Consider the following 19,482-nt stretch of genomic DNA (forward strand, 5'->3'; position numbering starts at 1 on the left):
GAAAGAAACAAGTAAGCAGCCATGTTTGGCTGAAATGTACAGTAGAGGAATGAAGGTCGAGGACAGATTTCAGATTCTTAGAACTTTAAGTGGAGGAGGTTTATATTTTATTAAGTAGGCAATAGGTTGTCACTAGAGGTTTTTGACATTAAGAAGATTTACTTTTGTGGTGGAAAGAGTGATAAACTTTCAAGCAAGCTCAAACTCCATCTCAGATACTTACTAAAAGTGTAAGAATGGGCAAATCATTCACCTCTAATTGCCAATTATTTATCTGTAAAATGAAGGTAATAATTTACACTACATGTCTCATTAGGTGGTTAGGCATAAAAAGCCTCAGAGAAAATAAGGCTTTAAAAATGATTATTATAAAGAATGGATTGGGAAAGGAGTAGAATGGGAGGAGGACCAAGGAGGTGATTATTATATCATTGTGGTCAAGAAGAAATGAAGGTCTGAACTAACGTGGTTGCATTGTAAGTAGGAATGACTATGGGACTTTCTCCAGCATCATTCATCAACATGTAGATAGACAAAGAAAAGGTAGGGGTAAGTAAGAGCTGGGATTTGGTAAGGCATGCTTGGTAATAAGACAAAAAGCAAAGTGTTCAAGGGTAACATAGAATGTTTAGTTGAATCTTTCAACTACAGGGCCAAGACTCTGAAGTAAGGGAATTGAGGCCAATATAGGTAAGAGTGATGGAACATGAGAATAAGTGGAGGAACTGAAGATTGGAGGGGAAAGTGATAAATAAATTTAAACAAGGTGAGATAAGGTGAGGGGAGGAATATGAGAAGTTGGCACTGCATAGGGGAATTTCAGAGTTCTAGATCATATCGGTAAAAGAGTTATAGGTGATAATTATATAAAAGTTGTGATTATCTCTGTGCATTACTGAAACAGAGTAAAGTCTTGGGAATTGGTGAAGTGGTATAACTGGAAGAACTGTATTTTGAGGAACCATCAGTGAGCATAATAAAGTTTCCAAAGAAAGGAAAAAGGATTGAGGTAAAGAACATTACAGTGGGTTGAGTCTTGAATTCCTTGAGAAAAGAGGGAGCATGGCCTGGATGCTGCAGATTCATCAGTGTGAATGTGAGAGAAATGATAAAGACAGAGGAGTTAACTTAAAAAAAGAAGTCACTGAGTGATGATGGGAAAGGGACAGTCTGAAAGTGAAAGAGAAGAGAAAGAACATGTAGTACTAGAAGGGGTGATCAGAGATGGAGGAGGTGGTCACAAATGAAATGTCTTCTTTCTGGGGAATCCCAGGTTGCTGTTATCCCTAGAGAGAAGAGTATAAAATAAAAAGATTGAGGGTAAAAGGCAGTTTATCCAGAGAGAGGATTTGAGAGGATACAAGGAAATGAGAGGGCAGAGAGGAAAGGCACTATGGAAGGTCATGGCTAAAGTAGATAGAAGCCAAATGTGGGATGGAAGGACCCAGTAGGGGAAATGAATTTTCCCCTCAAACAGACACTGACTCTGAATTATAAAGAGTGCAAGATGGGAGCAGAGCAGTTCTGTCCTTTGGGTCCAGGGATAATAGATTCCTCTTCAGATGACAGCCTCTCATGCAATTCAAGACACCTATGTATGATATCCTCCTTTAGTCTTCTGTAGTTCCATCAACTAAGTTAAAATAGAATGATTTCAATATCTCTCCAGATTGGAGGTAGACTCTCTATGTATCATCCAGTTTGTCAATGTCTTTTACAAAATATGACAACTAGAAATGAGCACAATTATTGAGAAATTGTCTAACCAGGACATTACACAAGGTGTAGCACTTCTCTGTTCTTGCACCTTGCTTGTCTTAAAGCAGTCTAAGGTTACAAGTTGTTTTTTGTTGTTGTTGTTTTGTTTTTACTTCAGTGTCACACGTTTGAATCATACTGAGCTTGACCAATAATAACCTTCAGAAAAAGGTTTCCTGAAACAAGGTCAAGATTGTTGGAAGAAAGCTAGAGCTGATCATTAAATTTTCAGTGTGAGCATTTGCACATCAGGGCTTGATTTGTTGCTTTGTTTATTGTATAGATTTAAGAAAGTTTGGGGGAGATGTTAATAGTGCAGATTAAAATGGAAAATCTGCCTTGCAAATATTCTTCCTGGAAAGACGGTTATTAAATATTGACCAACACACTCTCTCTTTCAGAATTTATTCCCTCAAATTTTTCTCACCTTCCCTTGTCAAGTCCCCATCCTATACCCATGACTTGTTCAGTTGAGCCTGAGTACAAAACTTTGTATTTATCTATATTACTTTGCATTGTGTTAGCTTTCGCTTGGTACTTGAGATTGTTAACATCTTTTTGATTATTCTGGTATCCAGTATGTTTGTTTTTCTTTCTTACTTGTTTTAATGTTGACAGTGTTTCCATAAATGAATACTCTTTGCATATGATCATTCCAATTTAAATTTACCTAGAACTCTTATCTGCCATGAATGATGTAAAATGCATTAATTTTTTTTTAGAAACCTGATTATGTTATTTTACACTATTCTTGGGATTATTTTCTAGACTAGTGAACTCTTAAAAAAGAAATAAAGTTTAATATGAAATTCTATGATCCTTAAAGAGTCAAGTTAACTATTTTGTCACTCATTCCTTTTTTAGATGTTCTGTAGTCATTCCTTCAAAAATACATCCTACAATTTTGCAAAGAATTAATTTCGAACCTATTAGTCCATGATTTGCAGACCCCTCTCACTTTCCTTTCTGAAAATTGAGACATTTGCCACTTACCAAGTACCTTTTCCATTTTCCACCATTTCCCAGACATCATTTACAGTGTATCAACCATCACAACCACCCCATTCATTCAACACCTTTGGGTGCAGTTTCTCTGAGCTTGGTAACTTGAAATATATATTTTTTTTAAATTAATTGCTTGATGCTCTGGAATCACCTACTTTCTTGTCTTGAGTTTCAAAATGAGTAAATTTCATTTTCTTTTTTTCTTCCTGTTCAAAGTTTCCAGAGAAAACAAGCAAATTAGGTTCAGTAGTTCTGTCTTTTCATAGTTGTCTTTTCTCATCATCCTATCCACACTGAGTGACAGTAATTGTAGTCCTTACCCAGCTTTTATGCCTCTTTCTTCAAACATTCCTTGAAAATTCCTTTCCATTTTCCTTAACATTCATTTCCAATTTTATCATGTTCTGAGCTTTATAGCATCTGATGCCATTTTTATATTACATGTGCCATTTTTGGGGACATCTTTCATTGTCTGTTCTTGCTTTCATCTTCTGTACATCTTTTAAAAATGTGGTGTCTGATGAGTTTTTGTATATACAAAGCGAATTTAGATATCCACATATTCAGTCAGATACCTCTTTACTTCTTCATGGTTCATATTTGCAAGAATATTTACAAACAGCAATGGATTGATTGACATCATGATTTTATTCTTGAAGGCTTTCTGTTTTTATCCTATGTAGGATTTAAAGCAATGAAAGTACTCAATAGAGTGAAGATTTTGAGGGAATTAATAAGAGATGGACTCAGTATTCTGACAAAAATGGGAGCCACAGTCTTCTCCCAGGAATGAAAGGGTAGGAGATAAGGTTTGCAGATTGAGAAGAGCAGTAGTGAAGTAGTCAAGTAGCAGTGAAAGTCTAGCTGAGGTTAGGCAGCATAAATTTTTAGTAGACAGCTCAGCATGCTTTCTTTAAAAAATGGTAATATATAATAATGACAATTTTTGTAGTTTGCTGAAGTATGATTAACTTTAATATAAATTATGCATTTTCATCAATGAACAGATTATTTCTTATATATTTCCCATAAATTAGGCACTGAGAAAGACACAGAAGATCTGGTAATCTCTGTCTTTAAAAATGCTTATTTTTAATAGCTATGAACTTAAGTCTAGCTATGAATTTAGCTATGGATTTAAGAGTAATGCATGAAACAAGTGATTAGTAAAGGAATAGATAATTTACTGTTAATTTGAACAGTGAACATTATAGTTTAGAAATGTATAAATTCTGTATTTTTGAATTGAGAATTAGGGTTATGGTTGACCCTCTGATTAGAATTAGAAAGTGACTCATGTAATTAATAGGTATTCCACTACTCTTAGAAGGCATATTTGTGGAAGCAGGGATAAAAAGGCTTTGTGGAAGAGGGAGCAACTTAAGTGAAGGGGGAAGGAATGTTGGTGATGTTGGAGAAACCAAAATAGTAGTAGTAGATGCATGGAAAACCTTAAAAACCAGGCAGACAATATGGTAAGACATAAAGAACCATTGGAGGTTTCTGAGTAGTAAGTAGTCTTAATTTAAATGATGTTAAAATAAGGACATGAATTTGAGGGGAAAGATCTTGGAGTCATGGAAGGGAGCTAAAAGAATCTTTTCATGATATGATAAAGGCATGGTCTAAGGTGGTAGCAGTGAGACTAGAGAAAAAGGTTGAGAAAAATTTTCAAAAGAAAAGTTAGTAATATGAATGACTAAATATGTATGAAGATGAAGGAAGGCAATAACTCAATGATGGCACAAAGGTTCACTCCACAGTGACTGGAAGAAAAGTTATTTTATTGATACAGATCAAGATGTAAGAAGTTGAAGCAAGCTTGAGTAGATAGTCAGTTCATTTTGGATATGGTGAACTTGAAATGATCACAACGCATCTTAGTCAAATAGGAGAATGGGCTGGAGATAGACTTGGGTGTTATCAGCATGGAAATGACACTGAAATTCATGAAAATGAATAACCTCTCCTAGGGAGAGAACATAATAATGAAAAAAAAAATGGGTCAAGGACAGTCTTGAGGGGAACACTTTGGATTAGCAGGGAGGAGGAAAAAGAGAAAATAGAAAAGTAGTTGGAAAGATAGGAGTGGAACAAGGATAAAAGGAAACTAACAAGATTAATTTTAAATAATGCACTAATTAGTGCAGAGGAACTTACTGAACTTGATGTAGAAATAGGAAAAAGATCCCTTGTTTTAGACGTCATGTCTCTATAAAATTTGTGCATTATCAGTGATGTGTCTATGAGAGGTGTGAAGATACCTCCTATTTATTACAGGGTATTTGTTAGTCCATTCATACCTGAGTGAGTATGAATGAGTAAGATGCAGCAATTGGGGATAATCTGATTGAATTAAGTAGTTGTTGAGTTGCCTCTATGGGTTAGGACCATAAAAGGGGTCTTTAGGTCATATCTGTGCTCTTGGGGGAAACCTTGAGAAAGCTCAGCTGGACAGTTAGATAGACACACACACATACATACACACATACACACATGTGCAAAGAGAAGCAGAGACAGAGAGACTGATACCTGAGTTGAGAATAGATCTGGGTCCAGATAGAGGGGAAGCTAAAGGAAACTGCAGAGAGACTAGGGTAGAAGTTACATGTGCTCTGTACTATGTATCGTTCCCCTCCCCCATATCTTCCACCTTCGACTCTCAGAGAGTTTAGAGAGTTAAAGGCCCAAGTTTCAGAGTAGTGGAACAGGGATATCCTTGACAATGCCAAGCTCTTGAAACATTCCCAAATCTGGTATTCTAGAAAGAGATTTCCTAGACAATGCCAAACACTTAGAGAGAAAGAGGATAACATATGTAATCCCAAGGCTAGTAGGGTAACAAGAGAATGAGCCATGATGTGAAGGAGAATCAGGGTTGGGGAAATCTGCAGCCTCAACACCGTACATAGCCTTCTAGGTCCTTGGGTGTGGTGTTTTGACTGAGTCCAAGTTTTATAGAACAAATTTTTTCTATTAAGGGGATTTGTTCTATGAAATTTGGATTCAGTTAAAGGGCTACACTTGAGGACCTAGAGGACCACATGTGGTCTTGAGGTCAGAGGTTTCTCCACCCCTGGATCGACTTTGCTTTCATTAGTATAAGTTATCATTTAAACTGAACAGGTCAAATGGGAAGAAGTTTGCCTTTCTAGTGATACTGAGTTTCTGTTCCTTCAGGGGGAAATAAAATCATAAATTAGCATTACATGTCACTAGAATTGTGTTGTTCCCTGAGAAGAAGTTAGAATTCATTGTAAAAGAAAGAGAATTTCATTATTTATGGGCTACTGTGAGTCCTCTATCTTTCTGTATCATGCCTATGGGATGAAATAAAGGCTGCTTTGTACCTAAAATTCATTGCTACCTTGAATGCTTGCACAGGAATTGCCACTATTTTACTCACATCTGTGAAGACCTCGAAATGAGTTATATTTTAAGATTCCCAGAAGGAATTATAGATGAGGGTAAAACAAACGGAAAAGATTAGATATGGGGTGAGGGTGGGAGGTTCCCAAGATTGAGCCTAGTCAATTGATAGCAATCGACAATCCACGAGTTTCATAAATATTAAGCTACATGACAAATCTGTGGTAGAGTAATTATGGGGAAAATATGTTGAAGATGATTGTGGAGGTTTTGATATAAAATAATTTTTAGAAAAGAATTTTAAATTCCATATTGGTTATTGCAACTTGCCTTTATCACCTTCATCCAACATTTAGTCCTGAGCCTTGCAGGTTTAAGAACTAAGGTTCATCAGATCATCACTACGATCAGGGCCCGGCAGCTTGATGACTACTAACTAAATTCTCATGGACTAATAATGTACAAATCAGAATGCCAGTGTTTTATTTTACATTGAGAACTGTAACTGCTAAGTAGACTTCAATATTCATGTTACTGTTCAGTATCTTTTCATCACAGTAGGCTAAACCTCCTTTGGAGACTGAATGAAGACCAAATGTTAATTAGTGATTTTAGAATCAGAGCAAAGGAAGGTAGATTAGCTGAAGGGAAATTTGCATACATTTGCAAATAGCTGTGGTAGACTGGCCAGTCACCTTTCTTACCTATAGGAATGCATTTGGCAAAAATAATTTTGAATGACATTAATCTACTGCTTTTTTGTGTATATTATCCCACTGGCGGTCATAATAGCACTGTGAGGTAAGGGACTTCATGGTTATTTTCCTCTTATTTTGATAAGGTAACTTAGACTTCCAGAGGAAGAGTGACTCTGCCAGGGTTAAATAGTTAATGAGTAGTACAGCTGGGACTGGAGTTGTCTTGACTCCAGATAAATTATTTTTCAACTATATTACTATGTCTCTGGAATACTTGTCAGTTTGCCAAGGCATTCTTGTTATTGGATAGGGATATCTAGAAACATACTGACAAATTATTCTTTTATCTAGACTATGTGAAGACAATATCCCTTTTACATATACACAGAGCCAGATAGGTGGCAAAGTGGATAGAGCACTGACTTGCATTTTGGAAGACCTGAATTCAAATCTGTTTTATGACTCCTCCTGAGTTAAAAATCTGACCTCAGCCACTTAGCAGTTATGTGACCCTGGGCAAGTCACTAAGCCCTGTTTGCCTCAGTTTTCTTATCTATAAAATTGCTTGGGAAAGTAAATGTCAAACCACTCCAATTATCAAAAAACCTCAAATGGGCTCATGGAGGATTGGACTGCCCGAAAATGACTGAAGAACAACACTAATTATTAATTTCCTCATACGGCTATGGATACTTTGCATTTATTCCCTTAAGAACTACTTATCCACATGTTTTTACCATGTAAAAGTAAATAAGAGTAAGTAAAAGATGTCTCATTCTTATAAATTTAAATTCTTCTATTTCTTGGAAGTAAGATCCCTCTCAGAGCAATTTGAAGCAAATATCTTCCCTCCAGTTTTCAGTTTCTTGTCTATTTTTAGCTACATTGATTTTGTTTCTGCAGAAATGGTTTGATTTATGTAATAAAAATTGTCCATTTTATCTTCTACGATTTTTTCTATCCCATGTTTAATCACGATATATCCCAACCCACAGATCTGATAAGGATTTTTTCCCCTTTCTCCTCTAATTTGTTAAAGATGTGATCTTTTTAATACCTAGGTGATACGTCCATTTGGAGATTTTGGAGCTTTTCTCTGTATGTGCTATGAAGTGTTCCTCTAAAACTAGTTTTTCCCAGACTACTTTCCTGTTGTCCCAGCAGTTTTTGCCAAAGAACAAAATCTTTCCCCAGTAACTGAGCCCTTTGAGTTTATTGAAAACTAGGTTCATTTGCTTTTGTTTTATACCTAATCTGTTCCACTGGCCAACTTCTTATTTTTTAATTAGTACCAAATCATTTGGATAAAGCTTTGTAAGTAGTTTGAGATGTGGTACTGGTAGGCTCCCTGCTTCCTTACCATTTTTTTTTCATCATTTCTCTAGAGATTCTTAATCTTTCATTCCTGATAATAGTGTTTTTTGAGGTAGCAACTTAGTCATGTTTCTAGTCAAATTAGGTGTCTTTCCAGTCACTTGGAAAACTGGAGTTTGCAGAGTTCCCAGATGAGAGATATATGACTTCCAAAAATCTAATTCCCTCCCTGTTCCTTCTAGTTGGACTTCATCTTTTCAGGTTAGAGAAGCATTGATCCTCCTTCCCTTTAATTGTTTTTATCTCCAAATTCTTGAGGCCACAAAAACTGGGAATTAATAAGGTAATTTACAAAACAGGGTCACCATCTTTGGATCCTAGCCTTCTTCTGTTTTAAAACCTTGTTTTTTTAATCTTTTCCCCACTAGGTATTTTTTTCATGCTCCCACCATTCTTACTATGTCAACTGCCCTTCTTCATTCTAGATCCACATATGTTGATCAGTGCCTATTGGGTATCAAACTATAGTTTATCTTGAAATTGCTGTTCTGTGCAGATGTGTCTGAACTAAGAAAACTCTATCAGCTGAGACTGAGAGATATTAAGTTAATTGCCCAGTCATAGAGCCAGAACTTTTTGCAGGCAGAATTTGAATTCAGGTCTTCCAGAATTATAGTCCATTTGTCTGTTCCATATTCTATCTGCTATGACACTTAGCTGCCTTGTTAGTTTTAACCTGATTTCCTCCTTAATTCTCAGTCCTGAGAGTTGGCACCTCATCCTATATAGCATCTGATGTGAGTGAAAATTAGACACAACATTGAAAGTAGCTTTTTTTACACCTTGACAATAGCGGCTATTTAGGGTAGCCATTTACAAAGTTTTGGAACTACTCCCCAGGGGCCTGAATGACCTGATTATTTAGTCAATAAAAAGTGACACAAATACAGTATATCTAGATGGCCATTGACCACTGAGATCAGGTTTTACATCCCACTCAACTGTCTACCCTAATCATCTTCTTGCTTTCTTCCCTGTATCTGGGATTGTCTCTTCTCCCTTGTTATGGGAAATGCAATCAAATTCATACAACCATTCTTTCTGAAAGACATTTGATTTGGTTAAGTAGACTTCTCTGTGGCTCCACTTGCTATGTCTTGCCTTCCCAGAACAAAATACACTTACTTGACCAGCTCCATCTTAAATGTACTGTCTTGCCCTTTTAGAATTTAAGTTCCTTGGGGTCAGCTTTTTCACTTTTATATTTGTCTCCTCAGCATTTAGAATGGTGCTTGGCATAGAGTGAGCTAATAAACATTTTAAAATGCCATTGGTTCATTCATTATATCAATAAGGAGATACTGTAGAGCAAAGCTGCTTTGGAACTCACTCTTTTTATTGTCTTTTTCCATAAGAATTTGGGTAGGAATGAATATTTCCCAAACCAAAAGTTCTCCATCCATATCCTTTCCCTTCCCCTTCTCTTCAAGTGAGAGCCATCTCCTTTCAAAGCAACCTTTCCTGGCTATGACACACAACTGCTTTCTAAGCTAGGGCAAATTGTTCTTAAGTTTATAAGGTTGTATTTATGCCAATTTGTTATGGGAACTGATATAAGAACCAAATTATTTCTAAAATCTCAGTTGTAAAGTTCTCTTATAATAGAAATTCAGTTACCAATTTAGATAAATCCTTAACTATTTTAGAATGAGATGCATTTTTTTGTCTTTTGTTGTTATTCAATCATGTCTGACTTTTTATAAGCATAGCACATTAACATTGTTCATGGGGTTCCCTTGGCAAAGATACTGGAGGGCTTTACCATTTCCTTCTCAAGTGGATTAAGGCAACAAGCAAAGGTTAAGTGACTTGCCCAAGGTCAGAAAGCTAGTGTCTGAGACTAAATTTGAACTCAGATCCTCCTGACTCCAGGCCCTGTGTTCTATCCACTGAGTTATCTAGCTCTCTCTCTCTCCCTCCCTCCCTCTCTTTCTTTCTCTCTCTCTCTCTCTCTCTCTCTCATCCTAGTTAAGTCTATATTCCCATATATTCATTTAGCATCTTCTGTTGCTATATCTATATGCAATTAATATATAATTATGCAGCGGCAGACATGTTCAACGATGTTTTTATGTGAAACATAATCAGGAAATAAAACCACATTAAATAATTTAGAAAGTCATATTATTTTTAGTCTATTATCAAGTAAGCCTGGGGGGGAGGGAACTGAGAATTTAAAACCTTAGATTCCTTTCATCAACTTCTTTTAAGTATTAGCCCTCCAAAAAGCTTTCTGTCTAGTTCATTTTGTTTAGTCCTTCATTTCAGAGCAAACATGGAACAAACATGGAAAGATTTCTACAGGGACCTGATGGCATCACCTTCTCTTACTGCTGCTCCCACCTTAATGCGTTATGCTCTCTGATTCTGTTAGAGTCTCCCTTGGGTAGACTATTGCCCTCTCAATCAAATTGTAAACTATTTTAAAACTTCTAAGTCTGAGGAATGTCCACTCCTCTCCCCCTTTTCAAAGATTATGATAATTTCAGTCATGGTTTTGAAGATGACAAGGATTGTCAAGATGAGGGGTTTGCAGAACATTCAATTCATATCCTTATTAATATCCTGTTATGCGTAATTTCATAAGGGATATATATCTATATATGTATATATGTGTATATGTACATATATGTATGTGTGTATGTGTATATGTATATGTGTGTGTATGTATGTACTTGGAATTCTCCTGCTCTTTGCTTTTTCCATTTCTGGCCAATTTTCTGGCAGGATTTGAGTGACAGATTCCTCCTTGGCTTGATGCTGCTTGACATTAACATCTTCCTTGCTCCTCTCCAATCTCCTTGTTAAAAATATTCTGGTCCTCCCACATCCTGTATCCAGTACCATGATTAAACCTAGTGAAGATTTCAGATATTTGCATGTAATTTTCTGTGTTTAACCTATTTAAAATTAATCAACTATTTTGCATTTAAAATAAGATATGCATCCTTAAATTTTCTATTTCTAATGTTTTCATTGCATATACATATATGCATATGTGCATATATATCACTCTACTCATACTTTTATAGTTTCTACAGAATATAGTTTTTTACAATGCATTTTATTTTATGTGGTTATGCTACAGTTAAAGTTCATTTGCAGAAAAACATTGATTTATATAGATCAGTAGAAATGACCAATTTCTTAAAATGCTCATTCAGTGCTTATTTCTTGCCATTAGAAACCTCAGCATTTTAGAGAGATAAACCAACTATAATAAGTTGCCATGTGCTCCATCCAACTCATTCTCATTTCTGATCAGAATGGGCATAATAGTTTTGAGTGAGAAGTGAGATTATGTGTTCAGCTTTATAAATCTCTTCTGAGTTCTGTGATGATCCTATACTAATACTTCAAAAAATTTATTACTCTGTACCAGTGATGTCCAACTCCAATAAAAATGAATCCCTGTTTGGTTTAGAAAATCTGAAATTAACATTATCTTTGCTCTATTGTACTTTTAATTATTTTTGTTAGACATTTTCCAACTATATTTTAATCCAATTCAGTAGGAATTGAGTTTTGGTTAGTAACATGTGTGTCACAAGTTTGACACTCCTGCATACCAGCAGTTCCAAAGTCTTTTCTTTCACAGTCCCTTTTATCCACTTAAGAATTACTGAAGACTCCTCCTTACAAGGTTTTGTTTATAGAATACATATACATATATATACATATAAGTGCATGTATATGCACATATATGTATATAGATGTATATTTACTATATTAGAAATGAGTGTCTTATTATGAAAATAGGGGTCAAGGTCTCCCAATGCACCCTGGTCATCTCCAGTCATCCTGATGAATATCTAGTCACTGGATTGAAATGGCTCTGGAGAAGTGAGGCTGGTGACCTGCACAGCCCTCCCTCACTCAAAACAAAGTCAAGTGCAAGTCATGTCACCATTTCTCTGATGGTATGGTCTTCTTTGGCAGCGAAGGACAAACACAATAATCTGTGAGCAGATGCAGCTGCCTGAATGGGGACCCAGCTAGCTGGGTAACTCACCTCCTCCTCTCCTGTCCCTCTCCCGTCCCCTCCCCTCCCCTCTCCTCCCCTCCTCTCCCCTCCTGCCTAAGGGCTCTCTTTTTAAGCTCTCTTAGTTTAGGAGTGGTTATCAATAGTTAACTGTTTCTGTGTCCCTCCCAACCTGAGGTCTTTCTTTTTCTTTGCCTCATTAAAGGGGCCATCCCCTGCCTACTTCTGAAACTGACCTATTTAATGAATACGTGTTACCTCATTACCTCATTAAACGTCAAACATCAAAATAGATGACCTCTTTGATCAAGGAGGAGCATTATGGGAGAAACTCTTGAATTTTAGTCTTCCTTCAAATATATGAAGTTACTTCAAATATATAAAGTAACTGTCAGAAGGATTGCTTTCCTTTCAATATATGGAGAACCTGCACCTTAGAGAGGTTAAATGATTAACTAAAAGCACTTAGCATATTGCCTGGCACATAATAAACATTTAAAAAATGCTTAATTGACTAAAGAATAGACTGGTTAATAAGGACGAAAATCTAAATCTGCTTGCTTTCAGTCAATATTGCATCTTCCAGCCTGTAGTAGCAGTGAGATGTGGGCTTCAGAGATGAAAGGAAAACGTCTAAACTGTTTCCTTGCTCTAGAAAACATTATTGTGTCAATGTACCAGTGAAGAAGTACTCTTGACATTACAATCTAATTAGCATGACTTGCTCTCTGATAAAGCAATGAGAAGTACTTTATTGTTTCTATGTCTAGCTTGCATACTTAAAAATTGGTGGCATAGTTTTCCTGTTCTTGACAGGGCAGTGACATTAAATCTTTATCGCTTCCTGCTGCAATGAGATTTGTATATTTCATTAATGCAACTGAACATCCATTCAGAGCATTAAGGCTGCATCTCAGGACCACAGGAACTGTAGATTTGGGCGATGTATATATTTTAAACATAATTATAATGTAAATTACAAATGAGATGCATATTTGTAATGATATTTAGATAGAGTGAAGAAACAGACAAATCCTTCCAAAGGACAAAAAGATACGCAATGTCAGAGATGAATGTATCTTGATGTGTTATTATATTCCTTCTATTTTTTGTCATGTGAAATCATTGTCACTAAATCCAACCTCATAACCAAAAGCTAGCCTATAAAGCACTAAACATTTTATATAAAACTAGTTATAAGAAATATTATGATTTCAGAAGATAGCTTCTCCTTGCCAAGTGTATCTTCTAAATGTCTCTGAGATACATTGTCTCCTATTTTGCTGTTGCCTTTTTGGCAGTGACTGTTACTGCTTCCCTCTCTAGCCTAGTACAATAACTTCTTTCTTCTAATATTTTCCAGATAAAATAATCCTTCATCCTGCCTCCATTCTATTTGTCCTTATGCACAGATCTGGTCCCCCACTAAAACCACACTTCAGGGCCTGAACCTGGGTTCCCATATGCTTTGTTCTCAGAATGCAAAGTTTAACAGGTGCAACTAAAGTAAAAGTATTTGAGTAAAGGCTAAGGGAGGAACGATGTCTATTGTCCAAGGTCCCAGACAAGTTAAATTTGAGGAGACCTTTTCATCAGACCACATACAGAGTATTGGGGGTTCTGGCCACAGAAAATGTTTTTTTTTTTTTTTTTTTTTACTATTTCTCTCATTCATTTTTTAATTAGACCCTAGGGAAAGGAGGCATCAATAAATATGAGCATATTTTTACTGGGAATGATTTAGAACTCTTTTCATGTAAAATTTAAAATTTCTTTCAAATAGAAAATCAAATTTGAGATAGGAATCAAAATGAAACAAAAATAAGAATAAGCTTCCCTTATAATTATTGTCATCTGATGGGAAATAAAAAAAATCTGTTATGTGAAATAATATGCTTTGGGAGCTTTTGTACTCTTCTATATTCTTTTTCATATCTCAAAGGGTAAAATGACTTATTCAGGATCACATATATAGTAAGAATCTGAGGCTAGATTTGAACTTGGGTTTTCCTGACTCCAGGCTCAATGCTCTATCCACTGGGCCACCTTGCTGCCCCCAGGCCATGGAAAATATTGAAGATTAACAACTTTTTGAAGACCACTGACTAAGTAATAGATGAATTGTAAACTGCATTGTTGAATGAAGTTACCATACTCATGAAATTACAGGTCTTTGAAATATTGAAATAAACCTCTTCATTGTCTACCAAATTGTCTAACTCAAAACTGTTAGTCTGGCATTTAAGGCCTTTTAGGACCAGTACTTCTGGTGTGAGGGCTTGCCACACCCTTTTAACAAGTGCTCATCCACCTTTGGTGTTCACCTGATTCACTCAACTCTCACCTGTGGTTCCAAGAAGCTGTAGCATGGGCAGTGGCCACACCCTGGTGAAAAACCTTCTTGACAGAAGGACTAAAGTAGGTTGAGGGTAACTGACAGGTCTCAAACCCATTGGTGAGTTAGGGAGGTGTCTATCCCAACCATGGGAAGACTTTCCCTGACAGAATGGGTGAATGACAACAATTTGTTCTAAGAGCCCATGAAAGTGGCTAAAGCAGGCTCTGTGGAGTAGTGAGCAATGGGTCAGGTATTAAGACACCAAGGTCATCCACTGCTTCCCAGGCACTCACCAGTCATCTTGACTTTTGTCCTGCCACTGAACTTTGATGAATCGCTTAGAAAGAGACATCAAGACTGAGAACTCCATGCAACTCTGCCTCCTTTAAATCCAATTCTTGTACAAATCAAAGCATCACCCATGATGTCACTGGTCTCTGAGAACAGGATGACAAAGAAGAATCTTTACAACCTTTATCTTTCCCCTTGATTGTGCTTTATACTCTAGACAAATTGAATTACTCCATTTCCTCCATCTTCCTTGCCCACTTTGTTGCAATCTTTGCTTTGCTCACACTGTACTCTCTGACTGTTGAAATCAAGCCCATCTTTTGAAGCTCAGCTTACTTGCTGCCTTCTATCAGGCATTTCCTATTCTTCTCAACCACCTTCTCTCTCCCCCTCTCCACTTCTCCACAATTGGTAATAATCTCCACCCATCTTTCTCAGGGCTAATTTCACATGGCACTTTGTAACTTTCTTGCTCATATATTGTGAATTATTTTTGCTGTAGATATTTATGTAACTTACATATTCATGCAACTAACTTTAAGTCCCCTGAGGTATATCAGTAAGCACCCCAACATACACAGGAGGGCCTGCTATCACAAGTTCTTAGATCTGCATTCATAAAAGGAAAGTCAACTTTTGAGGGGTAATCACTGTAATCAAGAACATATATCATTATTTTAACCAAGCACATATACCATTAACCTTACTCAGGGGAGTCATCACCCTGAACTTCAAAAAAAATACAGAAAAATCAAGACAACAGACATGACTTCCTCTGCCTGAATTCAACAGATGGTTGGACCCCAGCTGTCTGACCATAGTTACCAGAGAAGGAAGCACTGACATCAGTGTTTTCAAAGCCAGGAGGTGAGAGGCTCCTTAAAGGCTTGCCAGAGTCTTCATCTGGCCAAAAAACCCCCCATCTACCCAAAGTAAAACCTCAACTTAGAATATTTGTGCCTTTTATAGAGCAAGAGGGCATCACAACACTTTGACCCAGGGCCTGAATAGAAAAAACAAAAGGTACTTAGGACCATCCTACAAAAGAACTCCACTAATCAAGCTTCCCACAATGAGCAGGCCCATCAATGGGTGGGAAAGATCTTTAATCACACTTAAATAATTAACACTACAAATATATATACTGTTTCTAGTTAAAGAAACTTGTTTCTGTACTCTACTCCTTGTAAAGACTCTTGATTGATAAAGGCAAAATTCAGTCTGAGGCACTTGATTATACTAAAATAAAAAGATCCTATATTGATTAGCATCACATGAGGACAGTAGGTATGCTTTATGTACACTTGTTTAATACTGTGGAGACTAGCACAAAACTGTTAGAAGATTGTTGTACTTAACACAGTCATATATGAATGTATGTATATATATGTATACATATATACATACACATATATATGTGCAGATATAGACACACAAATAGATAGATTGATAGTATTTTATTTTCCTCTAGTTATATGTAAAAATAATTTTAACATTCTTTTGTTAAAACATTGAGTTTCAAATTCTCTCCCTCCCTCCCCACTTCCACTCATTGAGAAGGCAAGCAGTTCAATCTAGGTTATACACACTTCCATAATAGTTATGTTGTAAAATACTAACTGTATTTCCCTCCATCCTATTCCCCCTCCCCCATTTATTGTATTCCCTCTCTTCTTTCATCCTGTCCTTCTTCCTGTGTCTATTGAATGATTCTTATTCTTAATCATTTTGTTTTGGGGGTATAAAGAAAATTTCTAATTAAATGTTATGATTTTATGTGGAGGAAGAATTTTCAACTTAGTATTTTGAAACTGGTACAATTGGTTAAGTGAAATACAGAGAGTTGGTTTCTCAGCCAAGGTAACACTGAATATCTAAAATTCCACTACAAGCAACACACTACGGTAATTGATGATATGATAGGTGCTTCCTCCCTTACCCCACCCTTACTCACTAATCTATGTTCTTACTACTGTGCATAGGATGTGTGTGTGTGTGTGTGTGTGTATGTGTGTAAAGTGGTATTTGAGCAGAATCTTGAATACAGCCAGAGAAACTAAGGATTAGCGATAAATTGTTGAATATTTCAGGCATGGTGGACAGTCAGTGCAAAGGTAGGGAGAAGTTGATGTAGAGTTTTTTGCAAGGAATAGCAAATATGTTAGGGTAACTGGGTCATAGATGATGCTGAATGGAATAAAGTGTAAGAAGCCCAGAAAGACATTAAGCAAACAGGTTATAAAGAGTTTTAAATGTCAAAAGACTTTATATTTGATGCTAGAGGTAAGATGAACCTATTAGAATGTTCATGAAGTTTATTAAATACATTAATATTTATTAAATATGAATGCATATTCATAATGAATATGTACACATGCATATAATCATGTATAAAAATGTATACACACATCAAATGTACATGTATGTGTATATATGCATATACATATAGACATATATAGAAAGTGTATATGTTGTATAAATACATACATTATGCAGACATTCATATCTTCTGTGCACAGACATAAAATCATATGAATAGAAATTATATATGAGAGTAGGAAAAAGAAGCATGTATTTTTTTTTATATATGATCTCCAAATATCTGGAATCAGAAGGGACCTTAGAGGACATAAGATGCAACTTTCTCATCCTATATATGGGGAAACTGAGTTCCAGAGAGCTTGAATGACTTATTCAAGATCAGAGAGGCATAATTTGATTCCTGGTTCCCTGATGCCCAGGACAGCCCTCTGTAGTCTACCATGCTTCTCGTATTTAAAACTTATCCATTCAAGGATTTCTAATTTAGGAACACAGTCACGAAAAGATTGAGCTTATGGTTATATTTTTAAAGTAAATTTTTCAACTTCCTGTGGTTATATTTTTTATTATTTTATTTTTGCCAGTTATATGTAAAAATAATTTGTCATTTTTGAAACTTTGAGTTCCTAATTCTCTCCCTTCCTGCCTTCCCATCTCCCTTATTGAGAAGGTAAGCAATTTGATATGATTTATACATGTGTGGTCCTGCAAAACACTTCCATAATAGTCATGTTGTAAAAAACTAACTTCATTTTCCTCCATCCTATTCCCCTCTGTTTATTCGATTCTCTCTCTACTTTTACCCTATCCCTCCTCAAAAGTGATTTGATTCTGACTACTCTCTCCCCCAATCTGCCCTCCCTTCTTTTATCCCTTTCCCCCCTACTTTCCTGTAATGTAAGGTAGATCTCTATAGCCAATTGAGTGTGTATGTTATTCTTTTTTTTGAACCAATTCTGATGAGAGTAAGATTCACTCACTCTCTTACCTCCCTCTTTTTCTCCTCCACTGTAAAAAATTTCTTTTGCCTCTTTTCTGGTACATTCCTCTGTCATTCCTGAATTTTATTTTTTTAGTTATCATCCCTTCATATTTAACTCATACCTGTGCTCTCTGTCTATATAAGCTCCTAATAACTGCCCTAGTAATGAGAAAGTTCTTATGAGTTATAAAGATCGTCTTTCCATGTGGGAATATAAACAGTTTAACATTGATAAATCCTTTATGATTTCTTTTCTCCTGTTTATCTTTTCATGCTTCTCTTGAGTCTAATATTTGAAAGTCAAGATTTCTATTTAGCTCTGATCTTTCCTCAAGAATGCCTGAAAAACCTTTTTGTTGTTGAATGTCTATTTGCCCCCTCATGGATTCTAGCTCCTTTGCCCTCTGGAGTATTATATTCTAAGCCATTTGATCCTTTATTGTAGAAGTTGCTAAATCTTGTGTTATCTTAATTGTGCCTCCATAGTACTTGGATTGTTTCTTTCTGGATGCTTGCAAAATTTTCTCCTTGACTTAGGAATTCTGAAATTTGTCTATAATATTCCTGGCAGTCTTAATGTTGGAATCTCTTACAGAAAGTGATCAGTGAATTCTTTCAACTTCTATTTTATATTCTGTTTCTAGGATTTCAGGGCAGCTTTTCTTGATAATTTCTTGAAAGATAATATCTAGCCTTTTTTTCTGATACTGACTTTCAAGTAGTCCAGTAATTTTTAAATTTTCTCTCCTGGATCTGTTTTTCAGGTCAGTTGTTTTTCCAATGAGATATTTCAAATTGTCTTCTATTTTTTCATTCTTTTGGTTTTGTTTTGTGATTTCTTGATTTCTCATAAAGTCATTAGCTTCTCTTAACTCCATTCTACTTTTTAAGGAATTATTTTCTTCAGTGGGATTATGAACACTCTTTTACATCTGGAAGTTTCTGTTTTTTAAGGCAATGTTCTCCTCATGGGCTTTCTGGACCTCTTTTTACCATTTTTCCTAGTTTGTCTTTTAACATGTTATTTTCTTCAGTTTTTTTGGGAGGGTCTTCTTTAGTAAACTGTTGACTTGTTCTTTTCATAATTTTCTTGCATCATTGTCATGTCTCTTCTCAACTTTTTCTCTACTTCTCTTTCTTGATTTTCAAAATCCTTTTTGAGCTCTTTCATGGCCTGAGACCAATTCATATTTTTCATGGAGGTTTTGAATGCAGAAGCTTTGACTTTGTTGTCTTCTTCTGAGTGTGGGTTTTGGTCTTTCTTGTCACCACAATAAATTTCTATAATGAGAGTCCTCCCCCCACTCCTATTTGCTCATTTTCCCAGCCTACTTTTTGACTTGTAACTCTTTGCTAAGGTAGG

General features: G+C 35.9%; 1 protein-coding gene across 3 annotated transcripts in view; it reads left to right on the forward strand.

Annotated features, from left to right (window-relative positions):
• CFAP47 (cilia and flagella associated protein 47) overlaps positions 1–19,482 on the forward strand; it is a 917,896-nt gene that overhangs the window by 550,026 nt on the left and 348,388 nt on the right. The gene's annotated exons all lie outside the window — the stretch shown is intronic.

Source organism: Notamacropus eugenii, chromosome 5, assembly GCF_028372415.1.
Source record: "Notamacropus eugenii isolate mMacEug1 chromosome 5, mMacEug1.pri_v2, whole genome shotgun sequence".
Lineage (NCBI taxonomy): Eukaryota > Metazoa > Chordata > Mammalia > Diprotodontia > Macropodidae > Notamacropus > Notamacropus eugenii.